Source organism: Balaenoptera acutorostrata, chromosome 13 (assembly GCF_949987535.1).
Source record: "Balaenoptera acutorostrata chromosome 13, mBalAcu1.1, whole genome shotgun sequence".
Classification (NCBI taxonomy): Eukaryota; Metazoa; Chordata; class Mammalia; order Artiodactyla; family Balaenopteridae; genus Balaenoptera; species Balaenoptera acutorostrata.
Window position 1 is genome coordinate 17614138 of NC_080076.1, and position 19582 is coordinate 17633719.

General features: G+C 43.8%; 1 protein-coding gene across 2 annotated transcripts in view; it reads left to right on the forward strand.

Annotated features, from left to right (window-relative positions):
- The window catches only part of ATP8B1 (ATPase phospholipid transporting 8B1), a 110911-nt gene that overhangs the window by 2252 nt on the left and 89077 nt on the right, over positions 1 to 19582 (forward strand). The window lies entirely within an intron of this gene.

Here is a 19582-nt window from a genome sequence, read left to right on the forward strand (position 1 = left end):
ATGTTTCTTACCCTATCTGTTGGCCTTTCCCTCCTCCTTTTTTCTTTTTCCTTCTTTCTTTCTCTTTTTTCTAAAGCAAGGAGTCGTGGAAAACATATGGATTTAGATTCCCACAGATTTCAGTTCTTTTACTTTAAATTGTATTTAATGTTTACAATTTATTCTTATTTTATTTAGTTACTTTAAAAATTGTATAACCTTAGATGAATTCCTAATTTTCTGAATTTACTCATTTGCTGGAAAAAATATTTTTCAGCCTTCTTGGGTTGTTGAGGATTAAATGAGAGAACAGGTGAACCTTCCTTATACATAATAGGTGTTCAAATGTTGCTTTCTTGTTTTGTTTATTAAATGGATATTTTAAAAAGTTAGTATGATGCCCAGATATTTTGTGTATTTTAAATATTTTACTGCCTTACTAAAGTTTGAATTCAATTTTAGTGTTTCCTAAACATTCATGGAATCCAGGTGATCCTTATAACTCACCTGAGAGAGATTTTAATCTACTAGTTACCTTTGCTCTTTAGTTTCAATCATTGTAAAAGAAGCCTATGCTCTTATGAATGCAGAGGAACTTGCTTTTTAGATACCAGAACAAGTTTTATGGGGTCTGTTCATGTCCCACGTCTCTAAAGAGAGGTGCCTTTAAAATTTCTTAGGCACTTAATTTTAGAATTTGCTTCTATATCTGCTTCTAGATTAGTCTCCTGGGATGTGTTTTTTTGGTGGTGTCTTGAGGTATCTTGTGAGTTTTCAGGTCTGTTTGTTGGCATCGTTCAATTAGATTAATTGTATTCATGCCTGTAGGTGTTGTTTTGTTACTTATTAAGATAAGTAAAAATTAATTTGCTACCAGAAGAGTTTTAATAACACGAAAAGAAGATAGGTTTATTCTGTTAAGCAGTTTACTCCCAAATCCCCATCCCTGTGCCCAGCTATAAATAATATCCAGTCTAAGATCTTTTGAGGTCCTGTGTCACCGAAGAGCTGGCATTATGGAGGAAGAGTCTAGAAAGTATACACACACACGCACATCATAGTGTGTGTGTGTGTGTGTGTGTGTGTGTGTGTGTGTATAAAACAGTCTTGTTTCTCACTTTTATTAAAAAACAAAGGATTTTTTATCATCTGATTATTTAGGAACATATGAATACTTTTCCTAATTCTTCTAAATGTGTTGCGTGTTAAAATTGTCACCAAAACAATGGGAACTATGTTTGATAACTCGTCCCATGGAGACTGAACCCAGAGGCAGCAGTGAGGGGTTAGTAGCAGGTGCTTTGGAGTCCTGTGACCTGGCTTGGAATCCAGGCCTCACTGCTCTCTAGCTGTATAACCAGGGCAAGTTATTAGTACTTAATTGATCTAGCTTTAGTTTCCTCATCTGTAAGATGGAATAGTAATAGTACTACCTCAGAGCATTGTGTGATGAGTTCCAAATGAGAGAATTTATCTAAAAGGGCTTAGCACAGAGCTCAATTAAAAGTAGTCAGTATTATTACTGTTGTGTTGTTGATATCTCTCAGCAAATATTTATGGCTCATGCAGCCATTGCCTTTCTCCTAGACTATGCGGGAAACGGGAATCACTCTGTATGTTAGTATTCATTTAGCAAACATAGGTGTCTGTTTGCACCAGGCATTGGTAAGAAAGAGTCCCCTAGAGCAGGGGCGAGGTTCTGAACTTCCAGATCCAGGGCTTGGGTTCTGGGGCCCAGGTGTCTGGGGAGTGGCACGAAGGACCAGGGTGCTCAGTGACCTAGGGATGTGCTCACTCAGTCCCAGCCACGAGGGGTGACTGCTCCCACCGGGGCATTCTATCCTCCTGCAGAGTGGAGGGAGGCCCTGGGGACATACTGAGCACTGCTGGGTCTCCTTTCCCCCCACTTCCTGTCTGTCTTTCATCTTCCTCACCTCTGTACTCTTGTTTTAAAAAAAAAAAAAAAATTACTCTTCCCTGTTCAAAGCTTGGGAGTTTCTGAACCTTGACTCTTTTTAAAGAATCGGTGCTTTCTGTGTGGTTTCTGAGTTGTGGCGCCTGGCAAGCATCGCTAATGACAGAGACCTTTGCTACAATCCCATCCATCCACCCATTCATTCATTCATTTAAAACAATGGCTTGAACATCTTCTCCAGGCGCTGTGCTGGGGATTACCTACTTGCTTCACGGAAGCCTGCGGGATTCACAGAGGGCCTGAGTCGTGTTTTTTTAATCTTTTCCTCTTTGGTAAGAAAGTAGATCTGGTGTTCTCTCTCTTCCTGCTCTGGACTTTGTCCCTCTCTGCCTGGAGAGATGGTTGCCTTAGACCATGGAGGGTGGCCCTGGCTATTCCCAGTTCTGCAGCTCTGTGTTCATTATCAGTCTTCAAGTCCAGTGAACTTGCATTTAATAAAGGAGAGCTGGGCCTGGAGGCTATGGCAGATCAGTGGTAGGAAGCTGGCTCTCAGTCTTGGGGAAAGGACTCTTGGGGTTGGGGGGGTGTCAGAGGTCACCCTTGTTCTGGAGCCATCCTTCTGTGGTGATGACACTTCCCCCTAGCATGACTGAGAAGCCTGGCACTTTTCACTAAGTACGCGTGTAGCCTGACCTTTGGCTAGCAGCTCTGGTCTTTATTTACAGGGCTGTCATTTATGGCTTTGTCTCTTTGCTGTGTGGCTTTTGTTCACCAGAGTTGAGGTTTGCTTGATTTAGAGCAAGGCAGCATTTGAAACCAGTTTTCTAACCTTTACTCAAATTGAGTTGAGCTGGAATATCCTCATCGGAACAACTCAGGCACCAAGCGTTACCCGCTCACAGTCTCTGATCGCCCATTCTTGCTGTTTGGGGAAGTTCCCGTGGGTTGGATGCATTACTTATTTTATAAAGTGTGATATGATTTGTGTACAAATCTTTACTCTGTCTTCTTGGGACACAGTGAACTACTGAGACTATTCTCTGAGATCAGAGATTTGTGCATCCAGGAGAAACATTTAACACTCTCTATAAGAAAACAGATAGCCATTTGACTTCGGTGGTTGAAATATTCACTCATGTGGGGAGGCAGGTCGGGGTTTATATATTTCACACTGGAAAAGAGTGGTCCTACCACCATATTAGAAATACATGTGTGGGCCTCTAAGCCAGGCACTGGCAGATGCTCTATAAGCCTCCAGAATTTTTGTTAAAACAGTGAAACCAGGAGTATAGGGTTCTTCAGCCGCTGAGATGGTGAGAACTAAGTGAAAATCTATGCTCTGTTTTTGATACCAGAACAACATTGGGAGGTGAGGGGGTCCCTCATGATCTCATCCTAGTGCAGAGGTTTATTTCATGGGATTTTTAATCATGGTAAAATATTTATAAAATTTGTCATTTTAGCCATTTTTAAGGTGAATTCAGTGGCATTAAGCGTATTAACAGTATCTTGCAGCTCTGCCACTATCCACATCCAGAGCTTTTTCATCGTCCCATTTGGAAACTCTGTATTCATTAAACTGTAACTCCCCATTTCTCCCTCCCTGTGGCCACTGATAACGTCTGTTTGTCTCCATGAATTTGGCTATTCTGAGGTACCTCATGTCCGTGGAATCATACAATATGTGTCTTTTTGTGATGCTGATTTCACTCAGCATAATGTCCTCAAGGTTCATCCTTGTCACAGCATGAGTCAGAATTTCCTTCCACTTCTTTTCAAGGCTGAATAATATTCCACCGTGTGTCTATATACCACATTTTGTTGATCCATTCATTGGTTGAGGGGCGTCTGGGTTGTGTCCATCTTTGGCTATTGTGAATAATGCTGTTGCAGACATGGGCATATGAGTATCTGTTTCTTCACGGGAGCTGTTGAGATCTGATTCAGTTTTGTGAGATTCATTGTTCATAGAACGTGGTTAAGATGGGCAGGGACATGTAGCATTTAATATCACACTTTCCTCCAAGACATCTTGGAGATAAGAACAGGAGGAACTGCCGGGAGGCTGGTTACGTGGAAGACACATGGAGGGCGGCCTCATTTCTCATTTTCACCTGCAGCTGCTCTGACGAAGCTGGTGGTCCTTTAGCATATCATCACGTGCTGGCCTGCAGTGTGGGTGATACCGTGCTGTGTGCTGGGGTGGGCGTAAAAGCTCAGGAGACCTGACTCCACCATCTGGAGACCTATGCAGACCACAGCTGCCTTCCAGGGAGGATATTCTCTAGTGGAGGCAAAAATCCTTAACTCTCCCCCAGAACTGACTTGAATTAAAGATAAAAAAATTGTTTTTGGAGGAGGCAGGGTTAGAATGAGAGAAAAATTGTTATTTAATGTCTGAAAAATGCAATACTTAAAAATCAGATTGTTTTCTACCTTAGGGTAGAATCCATGGTTTTCAAGGTAGGCTTTCAAAAAAGGCAAGAGATCACTAATAGACTGTAGGATGACAGAATCATCAAATGTTGCATCTGTGTACTAATGTGCTTCTTCGTGGAGCAGGATAAAACCCAGAACCCTTTCGATCGTGATTAGATGTCAGTCTATGAGGCTAAAGACATCTTAATCTGTATTTTCTAGGGAACAATAGACTCTTATGTGAGTTCTTGCTCATACAGTGCCCTGAAAATTAGCCAAGATAAGGATTTGCATATTTAAAAAGCAAGACTTTTTTTTAAAAGTAAACACACACACACACACACACACACAGACTTCAAACTAACCCCAAATATCACCATTCTTGGGTGTCATTCCATCTTCCTATCCTGTGCCAGTCCCAGCCACAAAAAGGATATTAATCTCTTGGCGGTTTGATACTTTGTCTAGCTCAGTTTGAGATTGTTTAGAATGTTTTTTTAAAATCAGTCTTAGCCTTTCCCCCTTACCTATGAGAAACATGGTGAAAATTCTCAAAGGTCAGTTTGAGAACCTCAGACTCTGAGTGGTGACATAAGTAGCATCCAGCATGTTCTGGATCCTTGAGATCACTCGGACCAACACTCTTTTTTAAAGCTGAAGAAAGTTTGCTCAGACCCTGTACTCTTAGTAACTGCTGGTCTCATTTCCTGAGTTCTAGCTTCTTGAATGGCTAGAGAAGTAAACTCGTGGCTACTCCTAGGGAATTTCCTGTCTCCTTAGTCATTTCGCAGAGTGACCCTCCTCCTTAGCCTTTAAAGTCCAAAACAAACAGCCAGCCGGCCAACAGATACTTACAAAGCACATCCTGTGTGCCTGGCACTTGGCATCTGTCAGTCAATCAAGGAGCTAAAGAGCCTGCCCTCAAGGAGCTCACGTTCTAGAGAGGGAAGGGAGACCGTGGATAATAAATAGGTAAATTACATGGTATGTTTGAAGATGGGTGCTGCAGGGGATAAAAAGAGAAAGCTGGACAGGGTAAAGGAATTGGGAGGGTGGGCAAGGGAGCAAGATGCAGTTGGAGAGTGGAGAAGGTGGTATCTGGGTGAAGACTCAGCAGGGAGAGGGTGAATCACAAAGATCTGGGGGTGGGGAGAGTGTCCCAGGCAGAGGGGACAGATGACTCGGTGCCTGGCTGGTGTGATGAAGGCAGGTAGTTGGCTATTCCTCCAACCTGTGAGTGGGGAGGGCGGGGCATGGGGAAGACAGAGCAGAGAGGTGCAGAGCTCCATCGTGCAGGGCTTCCTAGGAGCGGAAGGATTTTGGCTGTGACTTTGTGCAAGATGGTAGAGGGGTGGGGGAAGTCGGTGCAGGATGTTGCCCATTGGAGGGTTGTGATCTGTCATTTGACTTGTATTTTAAATAGTCCTTCTGGTTGCTGTGTGGAGACCAGGCCAGGGAGGGCTCTTGGGTTGGGATACTATTTAGGAGGCTAAACCAGGTGAGCTATGTTGGAGCCTGGGACCAGGGTGAGACGTCTGAGAGAGAGAAGATTGTGGATATTTTTTTTAAAGGTAGTGCCAACAGGATTTCCGGACAGATTGGATACGGGGTGTAAGAGAAAGAGGAGCCAAAGGTAACTTTCTTGGCAGAGCTTGGGTTGCAAATGGAAATCTGAATTTCAAAACGCTGTAAATTCAGTGTGCTCAGATCACTCATAATAGGTTATAAAGAGGCTCTTCAGAGGTACACATATTTATATAAGGTGGTGTTGGTTGAGAGAACTTCAACAGAGAACTTTATCATCAGAGCATGTTGTTCTACTTTGCTGGAGGGAGAGGGGAGGTGTTAGAAAATGATGATTTCCAGGAAGCAGAGGCCTTTGCTTGTATTGGAAGGAAGATGGTCTGTAACCAACGGGGTACGCGGGGCAAGGAGGCCTCCTCTGTAAGAGAAAACAGGCTGCCCCTGCAGGCCTGCGGCCAAATTGCTGGCACGGCTGTGATCCCTGCCCCACTCCTCCCAACCTGGCCATGCATTGTCTACTTGGGAGGGCAAGCTTTTTCCAGCCTGCAAACTCAGGCAGGCCACCCCCATCTCCACACACATAGGTTATCTTGTTTCAAACAGTTTTATCGAGATATAATTCATGTACCGTACAATTCATCCTTGTACAGTGTACAATTCCATGGTTTTTTGTATATTGACAGAGTTGTACCGCCATCACCACAGTCTATTTTAGAAGCTTTTCATCACCCCGAAAAAGAAGACCCGTACCCTTTAGCTGTCACTCGTATTCCTTCTCCCCTTAGCTCCTGGCAACCTCTACTCTACTTTCTGACTCTCTGTATTTGCCTATCTGGACATTTTATATAAAAGGAAGCATACAACATATGTTCTTTTGTGATTGACTTATTTCACTTGGCATAATGTTTCCTTGGTGCTTTGCTTAGTGTAATCGTCCACGTTGTGGCATTTATCAGTATTTAAGTTCTTACTTAATTGCTGAGTACACAAGTTGCTTTTGCACATGATGCATTCTTGAAAAGAACACAGGAAATGGAAATGTATGTTAGTTACAAATAGATCGACTAATGTTAGAAAGGGAATTGTTTGTGCACAGAGAGCTAAATATGTCTCTGTGAAGGGGTGTGTGTGTGCGCGCGTGCACGCACGCACATTAATTTGTTATCTTTCATAGCTGAATACAAAGTATGTGGAATTTGTGAGTGAATCTGAAGGCTAGTGGCTTTCTAGTGGCCTAATGATTTTCTTTCATTTAAAAAGTCTACATTTGCTCATTAAATGCCTACTACACTCCAGGTCCTGTGCCAGGTCCTGGTGGTTAATTCTAGGATGAACAAAACAGACAGGGGCCACCCCCTTGTGACACTTAGACGGGCTTGTTGGGGGAGAGGTGGCAGGAGTCGATATTGAACAAAAGATTGAACAAAAGAGATATGAAACAAACTGATATTAGAATTAGAATCTGTAATAAGCACTTAAAGGGAAATAAGATATGACTGAAAATAATGAGGGCTGACTTTAAAATGGCCCCAGAGGAGCCCAAATGGCCGTGGAAGGATGGATGGATAAACACAAAGTGGTCCATCCATACAATGGAATACTTATTCAGTCTTAAAACAGAAGGAAATTCTGACACACACCACAACGTGAATGAACCTTGAAGACGTTATGCTGCATGAAATAAGCCAGACACAAAAGGACAACTACTGTACGATTCCACTCATATGAGGTACACAGAATAGTCAAATTCATAGAGGCAAAAAGTAGAACAGTGGTTACCAGGGGCGGAGGGAGGGGGAATGGGAATTATTGCTTAATGAGTACAGAGTTTCAGTTTGGAAGGATGAAAGAGTTCCCGAGGTGGATGGTGGTGATGGCTGCACAACAATGTGAATGTACTTGATATCACTGAACCGTACTCTTAAAAATGGCTAAGATGGTAAATTTTATGTTGTATATATTTTACTGCAATAAAAGATTTAGCCCAGGAAGATCTCTTGGAGGAGAATATTCTTAAGTTGAGACCAGTTAAGGCTTTTCCTGGTCCAGCCCATAGGCGCAGCATGTGCAAAGACCCTGTGGTGAGAGCTTAGTGCTGTGTTCTGGGAACTGTGAGAAGGCCAGGATAGCTGGGGAGAAGTGACAGTGGGGCTAAGAAGCATGGGGTGAGGTATGCAGAGACCAAGCTGATAGGAAGGCATTGATGTATTTGTAAGCAGTGGAGTGCCATGATTTGATTTCTGATTTCAGCTGAAAACTCAGGCTGTGATGGGGAGAATGGGTAGGGGGGAGGGGGCCAAGACCAGAAGCAGGGAGGAGACCAGTTAGGAGGCTGCTGCAGTGGCCGAAAGAGAGAGAGCATGGGGGCTTGGGCCAGGATGACAGAGTGGAGATGAGATGCAGAGGGCAGGAGCTGCATTTTAGAAGTGGAGTCTTGGTCTTGGTGATGGATCAGATTCGAGGACCTCACGGAAGGGAAGGAGCAGGTGATTCTCAGGTTTCTAACATAAGGGATGGAAGATAATGATGTCAGAGACAGAGGAGCAGGCTGGAAGATTAAGAATTCAGCTTTGGTCGTGTTAACTTCCAGTTGCTGGGACACCCAGGAGTGGCCAGAGGTCAAGCTCTGATAGATTCAGAAATCTTGGCTGGAGACACGTAACCTTGGGAACCAGAAGTGTGGAGTTGGGTATGACGATTTCCACAGGGACATTGGAAACCTTATGAAAACAGTGCTTCCCATCCTTGGGGTCAGCCTTTTAATTTTGGCCTTTTTTTGTGAAATCATACCTTCAACTATTTTTTAATGCCAATAAAGCATTTAAATTTGAGCAGAGAAAGCACCTGTGCAAATGCTCTAGCCTTGCTTTATGGACAAGGATGGCAGTGGAAGCCTGATACAGTATTGCCTAGTTGGCAGGACCAACACACACAGATCAAAATGTTTGTATCAGACGTGGGAAGGGGCCAGTTGTATATTTAATGGGAACTCTACTAAAGTCAGGGAATTTCTCATGGACAGTAGGGTATTTAAAATGGCTTGTGTGGCCTCGTCTAAAAACCAAGTCATGGGGCTCCCTTGGTGGTGCAGTGGTTAAGAATCTGCCTGCCAGTGCAGCGGACCTGGGTTCGAGCCCTGGTCTGGGAAGACTCCACATGCCGCGGAGCAACTAAGCCCGTGTGCCGCAACTACTGAAGCCCGGGCGCCTAGAGCCCGTGCTCCGCAAAAAGAGAAGCCACCGTGATGAGAAGCCCGGCACCGCAACGAAGAGTAACCCCCGCTCACCACAACTAGAGAAGGCCCGCGTGCAGCACCGAAGACCAAACGCAGCCAAAAAAAACCTCACACCAAATCATGCTTTTTAATATGTGTATAGGGTGTATGACAAAATACACCTAGATCCTTCCCTCCTTTACCTCTGCCTCAATTGGTCTCCACTTAAAAGGTGATTCTGAAGTTTTTACTTTATGTCTTTGCTTGTTTTCTGGTCTGTTGCAGGCACCATCTTTAGACTAACTCTGAGCATGCCATGTTTGCACATGTCCTTAGTGATATTCAAATGGCAGGGTTATTAGTACTTAATAACCCTGGTATTGTGATAGACTCTTTTAAAACAGGGGCTATTGTCTAAGGAGGAAAGCATTCAGTGCAAAAGGAAAAAGGATGACAGTGAAATATTTGATCATTAAAATGCTTTCCGTAGAAAAGGAACGTTTTCATTCATGCAGTTATGCAATTGCGTCTACTAACTTTACCTGATAACAAATGTCATTTCCCTTTTTACCCAGAATTCTACTGGGACAGAGCACATTCCCTCTGTCTCAGCGTCTCTGCGTATGCTGTGTTCTTCACCTGTGACCCTCTTTCCCCTCCCCCCTCCACCTGCTGACCAGGTGCTACTTCCTCCTGGAAGACTTCCTGCTGCTTCATGTTCCCAGGTCAAAGTGAGGGGCCCCTTCTTTGCTCCATTTGCTCCAGTCTCTCTCTGTGCGTTCCTCTCCCAGCTTGGATCACGCCATCTCAGAGACAGTGGCTAGCTTTTATTTCACGTGCCAACTTGGCTTGATGCGTAGTAGTTGCCTAGATACTGGTTTTCAAAGTATGATCCCAGAAGCAGCAGCAGCAACACAGCTGAGGGTCCCACCCAGACTTACTGAATCAGCAACTCAGGAAGTGGGACCCAGCATTCTGTGGCTCAACAAAACTTCCAGATGGTTCTGATGACGCTCCAGGTTGAGACTCACTGGCCTAGAGGTATTGGATGAGTAGGATTCCAAGGCAATGTCCAGCCATGGCAGGGAAGAATGTGTTAGGATTCCTTGGTGACGACGCCTCAAGCAGGCGAGAAGCAGGAAGATGCGGTCCAGGGGTGTGTCATCCCTGAACGCTATCGTGATTGCTGGTCTGTTTGTCTCTTGCACGAGGCTGTCACCTCGGTTAGAAGAGCCCCTTTTTAAGGTTCACTCATGTTGTAGCCCGGCCCCCAGCACAGTGCTTAAATTGTAGGAGCTGTTCTAAATACAATTACATCTTAAGTGTATTAAGTTGGTTGTTTTTGCAGTGACCCTGGGATAAAAAGAACCCACTATAGCCTGATCATATGAATTTTATGGCTTTCATTCTTTCAGAAAGATGCCAGATGAGACTAACCAAGTTCTTGGACCTTATTACTTAGCAAAATAGTCATACACAAAAATAGATATTTTAAGATTTTGGTCCCACCTTTTGTAACTTATTGTCATTCTTTTGCAAATGCCACATAATACCAGGGATTACTTTTAGTTAGCTCTTATTTGGGAAAAATGGACTCTTGTGACATCTTGGTCTGGGTTAGAGATCTTTTTACTGATGATACTTGGAAACTTCTAGATCATTCTATAACTCTGAACTAGAAGATATTTGCATCCAAGGGAAAACAACTAATGCCTATATTCACTCACTGTTCTGGTTTGGGTTTACGTTATTGTCAAAAGATAATGAGTTTTCAGGATCTGGAAAGTATTTTGGGGTTAGTATAACAATTGTTTTCCGTGAGATGGAGCAAAGTGAAGCTTAATACTAGGTCTGCTTTTATTCAATCAATTTTATGTGCTTTTCCACAAAGCCAGAACATGAGAAAGTTGACATGATTTGTGGGACACTTACCCTGGGTTGGCTGTGAACATGTTGAGACAGAAACAGGCACAAGGTTTATTAAAAACTTTGCAAAAATATCCCTGACCTACTCAACCAGAGGTGATTTGGGCCCCCAGGGGGCATTTTTGGTTGTCACAACGTAGGGGATGCCACTAGCATCTAGGGGTTGAGGCTGGGAATGTTGCTAAACAGATGATGCACAGGACAGCTCCCACCGTGAGGAAGTCTCCCACCCAGAGTGTCAGTAGTGCCAAGGCTGAGAAATCCTGCTGTAAATGATGGACAGGCACGATCATAAAATGCTGGGGTTCTGCAGGACTCAGTCCCAGGCTTGCTTCCCCCTCTACGAGGTAATCGCCGCTATTTCTTTTTTTTTTAATTCATTTTTTTTTATAAATTTATTTTTATGTATTTATTTTTGGCTGCGTTGGGTCTTCGTTGCTGTGCGTGGGCTTCTCATTGCGGTGGCTTCTCTTGTTGCGGAGCACGGGCTCTAGGCGCGCGGGCTTCAGTAGTTGTGGCACGTGGGCTCAGTAGTTGTGACGCATGGGCTTAGTTACTCTGCGGCATGAGGGATCTTCCCAGACCAGGGCTCGAACCCATGTCCCCTGCATTGGCAGGCAGATTCTTTTTTTTTTTAGAGTGTACACAATAGTTTTTAATATATTCGAAAGTTGTAAGACCATCACAACAATCAATTTGAGAGCATTTTCATCACTCCTAAAGGCAGGTGGATTCTTAACCACTGCGCCACCAGGGAAGCCCAATCGGCTCTATTTCTATGGCTTTAAATACTATTAATGTGCCGATTTATGCCGACTTTCCATTACAGCCAGCTTTTTCTCCCTGCCAACCTGTTCTCTCCACTTGAGTATCTCTTGAGAGCGCCCGCCCCAGACACAGCACATCCAGCACTGAACCCCAACCAGTTTAGAAGACAACTCCTCTCTAGCTGGACTTGAGCTGTGACCCCTTTCTCTCCCACACGACACCACCTTGACCTTCATTTCCGTTCCATCTCCAAGATCTGTTGCTTCTACCTCCAGAAGATCTTGAATCCACCTGGTTCTCTCCACCTGCCACCCCCTCAGTTCCAGCCACCCCCTCCCTCTCCTGGACCATCCCAGGAATCTCCTGACTGATGCCTCTCTCCATTTTCCACCTTCTAGCCCAGAGTAGCCATTCATCCCGAAGCACGTCCACACCCGCCTGCAAAAGCCTATTGTAGCTCAGCATTGCCGTTACAACAGCATTTACCTCCTTTCCATGGCTCGCCGGCCTGCTCCGACCCCTGCTTCCTCCCCGCTAGGTCTGTTCTTGTCCTACTTCAGTTTCTGGAGCATGACGAGCCCTTTCCTGTCTCAGCACCTACACATTTGTTGCTTTCTCGCCTGAAAAACTCTTCCCCTGAATGAATCCTCCTTATCTTTTGCTTTTCGGCTCAAGTGTCATTTCCTCAGAGCGTTCTCTGACCACCCTAATGAAATAGGTCTCTCCCAATGTATGCCCTCTGTTCTTTTTCTCTTGTACTCATGAGAGCGTAACCCTTTATTTATCTGTGGGATGACTGGTGTGCTACCCTATGAGCCTGGAAGCTTCTGTCCTGCTCACTACAGCTCAGTGGCTGACAGAATGGCCGAAGCTTGTGGTTTGATGACTATCAGTGGAATGTTAGTGGGAGTGAGTGGGTGGGGAATGAATGGAGACCAGCCTGGAGGGGTGAGGGAGGGGTGTGTGAAACTCGAGGCTATGGGGGCACAGAGGAGGGAGTTACTAGCTCAGTTTAGGGGTGTTCAGGAAGGTTCCCAAGAAGGGGTTACATTGGAGGGCCATCTGGAGGAATGATTTGGGTTCCTCAGAAGAATGACTTGGGGAAATAATAAAAAGTTCCGATTGGGGTGGGGGTAATACTGGAAATTAAGCGGATCTTAAAGAAAATCTGGTGCCTGATTGTGCCCACCCATGGCTGTGATGGACCTTCCAGAAAGTGGCTACTTCTATAGTGTAGACCAATGGCTTCTCAAACATGGATGCACATGTGACTCTCCTGGGGGTTCTTGTTAAAATGTGGATTCTGGTTTGGTTGGTGGTGAAATTCTGTAATCCTCATGAGCTCTTGATCATGGAGATGTGGCTGGTCGCAGACCTCACGTTGAGTAGCAAGGACACCGAGGATGGGGAGGACCAGATACGCTGATGAAGGAACAACAGCCAGGGGCCTTTGACAAATGGTAGAAAAGATGACTTCCGTGTTTTTTCCAATACTTAATTTTCTTTTAGATTTTCCTGTGAATCGTGTCAAGAAGTATTTTATGGCTTCATTTTCAGCATCTACCAGCTGTATTTGATATCTTTTTTTTTTTAAATTTATTTTATTTATTTATTTTTGGATCTGTTGGGTCTTCGTTGCTGCACGCGGGCTTTCTCTAGTTGCGGTGAGCGGGGGCTACTCTTTGTTGCAGTACACAAGCTTCTCATTGTGGTGGTTTCTCTTGTTGCAGAGCACAGGCTCTAGGCACTTGGGCTTCAGTAGTTGCAGCACGCAGGCTCAGTAGTTGTGGCGCACAGGCTTAGTTGCTCCGCAGCATGTGGGATCTTCCCGGACCAGGGCTCAAACTCGTGTCCCCTGCATTGGCAGGCGGATTCTTAACCACTGCGCCACCAGGGAAGTCCCTGTATTTGATATTGTTAACGTTCTTATTTTACATGGGCCTGCCTATATGATTAAAAGAAATAGAAACATTAAAAAGTTGTTGTTTTGAGACAGATGCATCCGTCCTGTTTTATGACTGTCATCCTTTTCAAAGAACCACAATAAATACAGTAGTACTTCTCTTAGACAGGAATTCACTTAGATATTATTGTCTCCATGCCTTCATTCCTCCAGGTGCACTCTTCCCACTCTAATCTGACCATTATCTATTTTATGCCTTCTCTGTAGGGCATTTTTAGCCCAGACAGTCTGTTCTCTGCCACCTGTCGTACTTCTGGGCATCACCCCCCTGCCCTATCAACCTGTGTATCTTCAGAAAAGACAAACTAGTATTAATCTAGGCCAGTCATCATTCAGAGGCTAAATCTGTTTTCCTTAAAGAACCATGTTACAGTCCGGACTGAAACAAATGGATTTCATGTTCTCTGGAGCCTTCCTTGAGATGCATAAACCAGAGGTGACTGAGGAATTGTCTGTGGGTGGGAGTGTGCAGCCCATTCTTGGCTGTGCAATACATGAGGTGGTCAAACTTGGCTACAAATTAGAATCACTTGTGGAGCATGAAATATATTGATGCCGGAGATTCTGATCACCCAGCCGGGGTGCACCTGGCGTCATTCTAACCCGAAGTCAAGGCAGAGAACTGTTTGGATGCTGTAAGAGTCTGCTGTCTATGGGGTGTCTTTTAGTGTATCAAAAACTCACTCAAGTTTATGGAAATGTCTAGATATAAACATTGGGGGAAGTGATTGAAATAAATGAGTGGAATAAGACATCGGACTGGATTCTGAAAAGCATCAGCTTGTGAGTGGCCTTGATTCAGTCACTTAACCTCATAGCTAAGTTCTGTGTAGTGATTTGCTGATTACCAAGCACCTTCACATGCTGGACATTAGTTTCACAAGAATTCTAAAGGGAGGGCAGGGCACCTTTTTCCCCCTTTACCTTTTCTTGAGGGAACACAATTCTTTATTGTTTAAGGTTCAGCTTCAGTGTTCTCTGGCCTGGAGCCCCTCCCGGGTACTTTACAGGCTCGGTCAGGTACCAGGCTGGGTCAGGTATGACTTCTTCAAGCTCCCACTGCATCTGAGGCATGCAACCCTCTCCTGCCCTTACCATATTGAACTGTAATGATCTCTGTGATGGTTTCTCTCCTCTTGAGGAGACTGTCATCATATCTTATTCATCCCAAGTGTCCATAGCCTAGTAGGCATTCAATAACTGTTTGAAGATTTAGGTAATCCATTAATCACCACTTTACAGATGGAGACACTGGGGCAGGGGGGAGACTCAATACAGGTCCAGCACTGTCACCTCCCCTAACCTTTCTGAGCTCCAAATTCCTCTTGTAGAAATGAAGAGTTTGGACATTTTCTTTAATAACCCTTATGGCTCTAGAATAGGTGGTTCTATTTTAAGATCTTAACACTTGATAGTGTTATAAAAACTCAACAGAGCTCTTCAGATGGGTATGAAAGCCTTGAGAATAAAAGAGTAAAGAATATGATCAAAATAACTCATCTGTTGGCAAGAATGGAAATTCATATTTACATTTTAGCCTAGACCAGGAACCTGGTCCTAACTCTTGTGCATCAATACAATCTGCTTTCTCAGGAGGTTGAGAAAGTAGACACTCCTGGGTCCTCGCCCTTTTCTTTTTCTGACGTTCCCCCAAGTTATTTGGAAATAGATCAGTCTGAACTGAAGGCCTGCCTTTTGGTGTTCAGGAGATGGCTCACATCTGACCAGCAGTGGTTAGGTGAATGGTCTGTAAGTCTGTTTAATGAATTTTAACCACCTGGCTGACCCAAAAGCAGCCTGTTTGCACAGCCAGCGTTGGCCAGGCCACATAAATCATGCTTGCATTGCTGAGACAAGGAAGTTGTCTTCTGTCCAAATCATGATGGAATCAGGGACGTGGCTGCTGAAACTGGACTCTTGACCACTTAGAAATCATCTGCTAATCAGTTAGGGTGAGGAGGAGGGGCCGGTGAGCTGGAAAAGGAAATGTGAAACCACACCTTTCTCTTAGGATAAAACCGTTCACAGGAAAAATAAGTTTTTCACATCTTGTGTGCAATATTATTGCCATCAGGCAACCCCCTTGGCTAAAGCCAATGAACAGATTTTCAGGGCTGCAGAATGTGAGGAGTAGGCAAGTGTATCTGAGAGTTTAAATGAAATAATTTCTCTGGCCTTGGGTATAACTGGCAAACTCTTGTAAAGCCCTATTGCCAGTGTAATTGTGACTCTTCCGCCCACCCACGCATCTTCCGAGTTTTCTTGGTCTTCCCCCCAAACCCTGCCCTGAATTGGAAGCCAGCCTACCATAGTTGAACAGGACGATAAGATCTGACTCTTTTAATTGTTATATTCCCGAATCTGTTAATATACGTAAACATACAACAGGATGTTCCTTACAGCTGCACATAGTGACTTGGGAGCCAGGCCAGAGGGAACCATTTACAGAGTGAATCCTGTTAAAACCTTCAGCTATGTTTAGAGTCAAGGTGAACTTATGCATTTTCATTTTAAAAGGACTTTTTAAAGAAATTGACAAGTTGAATATTTGTTAACCCTTTCAAGGATTCACTCAAGTGAGGAAAAGAAAAAATCTTGTTTGCTTTTTTTTTTTTTAACCTATGTTACATATACTGATAAGCTCGTGAATTTGAGATTCATCATAATCGAAGACGAGGATCAGATATGTGAACTTCAAGGTCAGTTGATTTCTTCAGCTTTTGAACTCTAGCATTTAAATGCCACAGTGCTTTACAATGGGCTTCACAGAAAGCTAATGTTTGACATTATACCTGAGTATTTTATTTCTCTTTCATTGCACAAGTTACGAATTGATAATTAATCATTCCAAAAAGAATAGGATATAAACACCACGTACGGTGTTGTGAACATAAAAAAAAAAGAACATCAGACCATAGCTGATACCAACTTTGATGTTGAACGTTAATTGTGAATTTTATCTTTGCCTCTTCTGGGAGCCCCCCAGCTCGATCCGTGAGAGCTTATAATGCTTCTTATCTTCTGAAGCTGGTCTGAGTGAAGTTGTGTCTCTCTGGTTTCATTTTACTGCGAGACCTCTCACGGTTGTTTCATAAGAGCTGTCTCAAATGACTTTTGACCAAATTTGGGACCCTGCTACAATGTCTCAGGGTTCTCATTAAGTGTAATTTGTGGCTTTTGTTTCTGGGTATTCACTCTCCTCATGTGTGGGCTGGACCTGGTGATGCGCTTCTAATGCATAGAATGTGGCAAAAGAGATGAGATGTCATGTCCAAGGCTAGGGTGCAAAAAGACTCCTTGGACTTGCACTTAAGGTCTTCTGCCCATTTTTCGATTGAGTTGTTTGTTTTTTTGTTGTTGAGTTGTATGAGCTGTTTGTATATTTTTGAGATTAAGCCCTTGTCTGTCGCATCCTTGGACTTGCACTGAGCAAAGCTGGCTGCCATATTGTGAGCTGCCCTATGGAGAGATGCACATGGCAAAGAACTTAGGGCAGCCAGTAGCCCATGAGGAACCAAATCCTGCCAACAGCCCTGTGAGTGAGCTGGGAGCCTTCCCAGGTGAACTCTTAGAGGACTGCACCCTGGGTGACACCTTGACTGTAGCCTTTGAGAGGCCCTGAGCCATGCCTGAGTTCCTGGGCCACTGAAACTGAGCTAATACTTGTGTTTTAACTGCTAAATTGGGGGGGGGGGGAGGGTTGTTATGTAACAATCAGTAACTAATACAAGGACAAAGATTTAAGGTACAATTAAAGTGTCCCCTGCCTTCAGGGAGCTCACCATCTATCTAGTAAGCTCTTCGGTTGCCAAGCACTGTAGGTAAGCCAAGATGTCAAGTCATTATCGTTATTTCCTGATGAAGGGCTCCAGCAAAAATAGTTTCCAAGCTTCAGTTTTTGTTCCACGTATTGTTTTTCAGTTTAATTAACCTTCAAAAGGTATGAGAGATGTACAGTGTAAAATAAACCTTCCTGCCCCCTTTTACCCTAGTCCCCCTCCCCCAAGGCAACAGCCATTGTGAGTTTATGGTTAACCTTCTAGAGACAGTCTTTGCATTTACAAATGTGAACATGCATATTTCTTTTCTTCCCCTAACACAAATGGGGCAGTGGGATTTGACTTTCAACTTGGGCTTGAAATCTTGATACACAACAGATTGAAACCTTAAATAATTTCTGCCAACGGATTCTGCTCTTAATAGATAAGAAATTAACTTGAGGAAGCAGTTGAAGAACCTTTGAAAGGAAGATAACATATTGCATAATGATAGGGCAGAACGATAGCAGGACCCAGAGGAGCCGTCTGGGTTGTCTTCTTGCCTGTGGGCAGGAGAGTAGTTAACACATCCAGGTGGGCTGCTCTTGAGGGGCTTCCACAATGAAGCATCACGTTGATCTTTGGGGAAAGGAGTGATGAAAATAACTGTCCATATCAGAAAATAAATATCAATAAATAAAAATAAATATAAATAAAAGATAAAATATGAAAATAAAGATCAGAAAAAAAAAATCAGTTGTTCCAGACTTTGCTCCCCTTATCTTCCAGCCAACTTCTCCCTAAGAACCCTTTTTGTTGTGAAATATTAGATTGTGTATGTGTGTGTGACTTGCTTCTGGTCACCTTAGGGAACTAAGATGACCCTGGGTGAGATGTGGAATGAGTCCTGAGAACAGAGATGAAGAAGAAAGTGACGGGCTTGTTCCTGCTGTTTTATGCCTGTTTCTTTTTATCACCCCCGTGGTGGAGACCCCGGTGGTAGCTGTTGTTAATCGCATGGATGGCGTCCCAGGCTGTCAGGACAAGAGTTAGCTCCTTCCCAGCTGGCCCTGAGACCTTTGCCACACATCTTAACCTCTTCATGTCTCCATTAACCTTCTGCAAGGTGAAGGTGATTGAATCATAACTTTCAAGAATGGCGGAAGCCTAATTAACATGGTATTTGAAGACTAATAAATGCCTTAGAAGAAGGGTGCCTTATGAATTGAGGTGGTACTATCATTACAGTCATTACCTTTAAAATTCTAGATGGCCTGCCGAACAAGTTGCAATGGAGACGAAAGAACAATTGGGCAGAGTTCAGCTGAACACAGATGGTTCGTTCTGTTTCCTTAATGTGTAGTATTGGCTTTAAATGGAATTAAATCATGAAGTAGGCTGGTTTGTTATGCCGACTCACAAGATTGGCCAGTCCTTTGCAATAATTGTTCAAAGAACCATAGAAGAAGGTGGCTTACATCCCTTTCATTGGGATCCAGTGTGTTGTCTAGTTTTTGTCCTGGCATGTTTACTAGATATTCATTTAAAAAAAAATTTTTTTTAACATCTTTATTGGAGTATAATTACTTTACAATGGTGTGTTAGTTTCTGCTGTATAACAAAGTGAATCAGCTATATGTATACATATATCCCCATATCCCCTCCCTCTTGCGTCTCCCTCCCACCCTCCCTCTCCCACCCCTCTAAGTGGTCACAAAGCACCGAGCTGATCTCCCTGTGCTATGCGGCTGCTTCCCATTAGCTATCTATTTCACATTTGGTAGTGTAGATACTCATTTTAAATGAATGCTTAACTGTTTCACTGCTCCCTGATAGAATCTCTTTCTATAGGTAGAAGAACCAGTTAATGTTTGTTTTAGGCCCCTCATCTGTGACCCTGATGATATGGAGTGAGAATCCCTCCCTCCCTCCCTCCCTCCCTCCATCCATCTCTGCCTCTGTTTTCTTGCTTCCTTTCTGTCTTCCTTTCCTTCCTTCCTTCCTTTTCTTTCTCTTTCTTTCTTTCTCCCTTTCTCCCTTTCCTTCCTTCCTTCCTTCCTTTTCTTTCTCTTTCTTTCTTTCTCCCTTTCTCCCTTTCCTTCCTTCCTTCCTTCCTT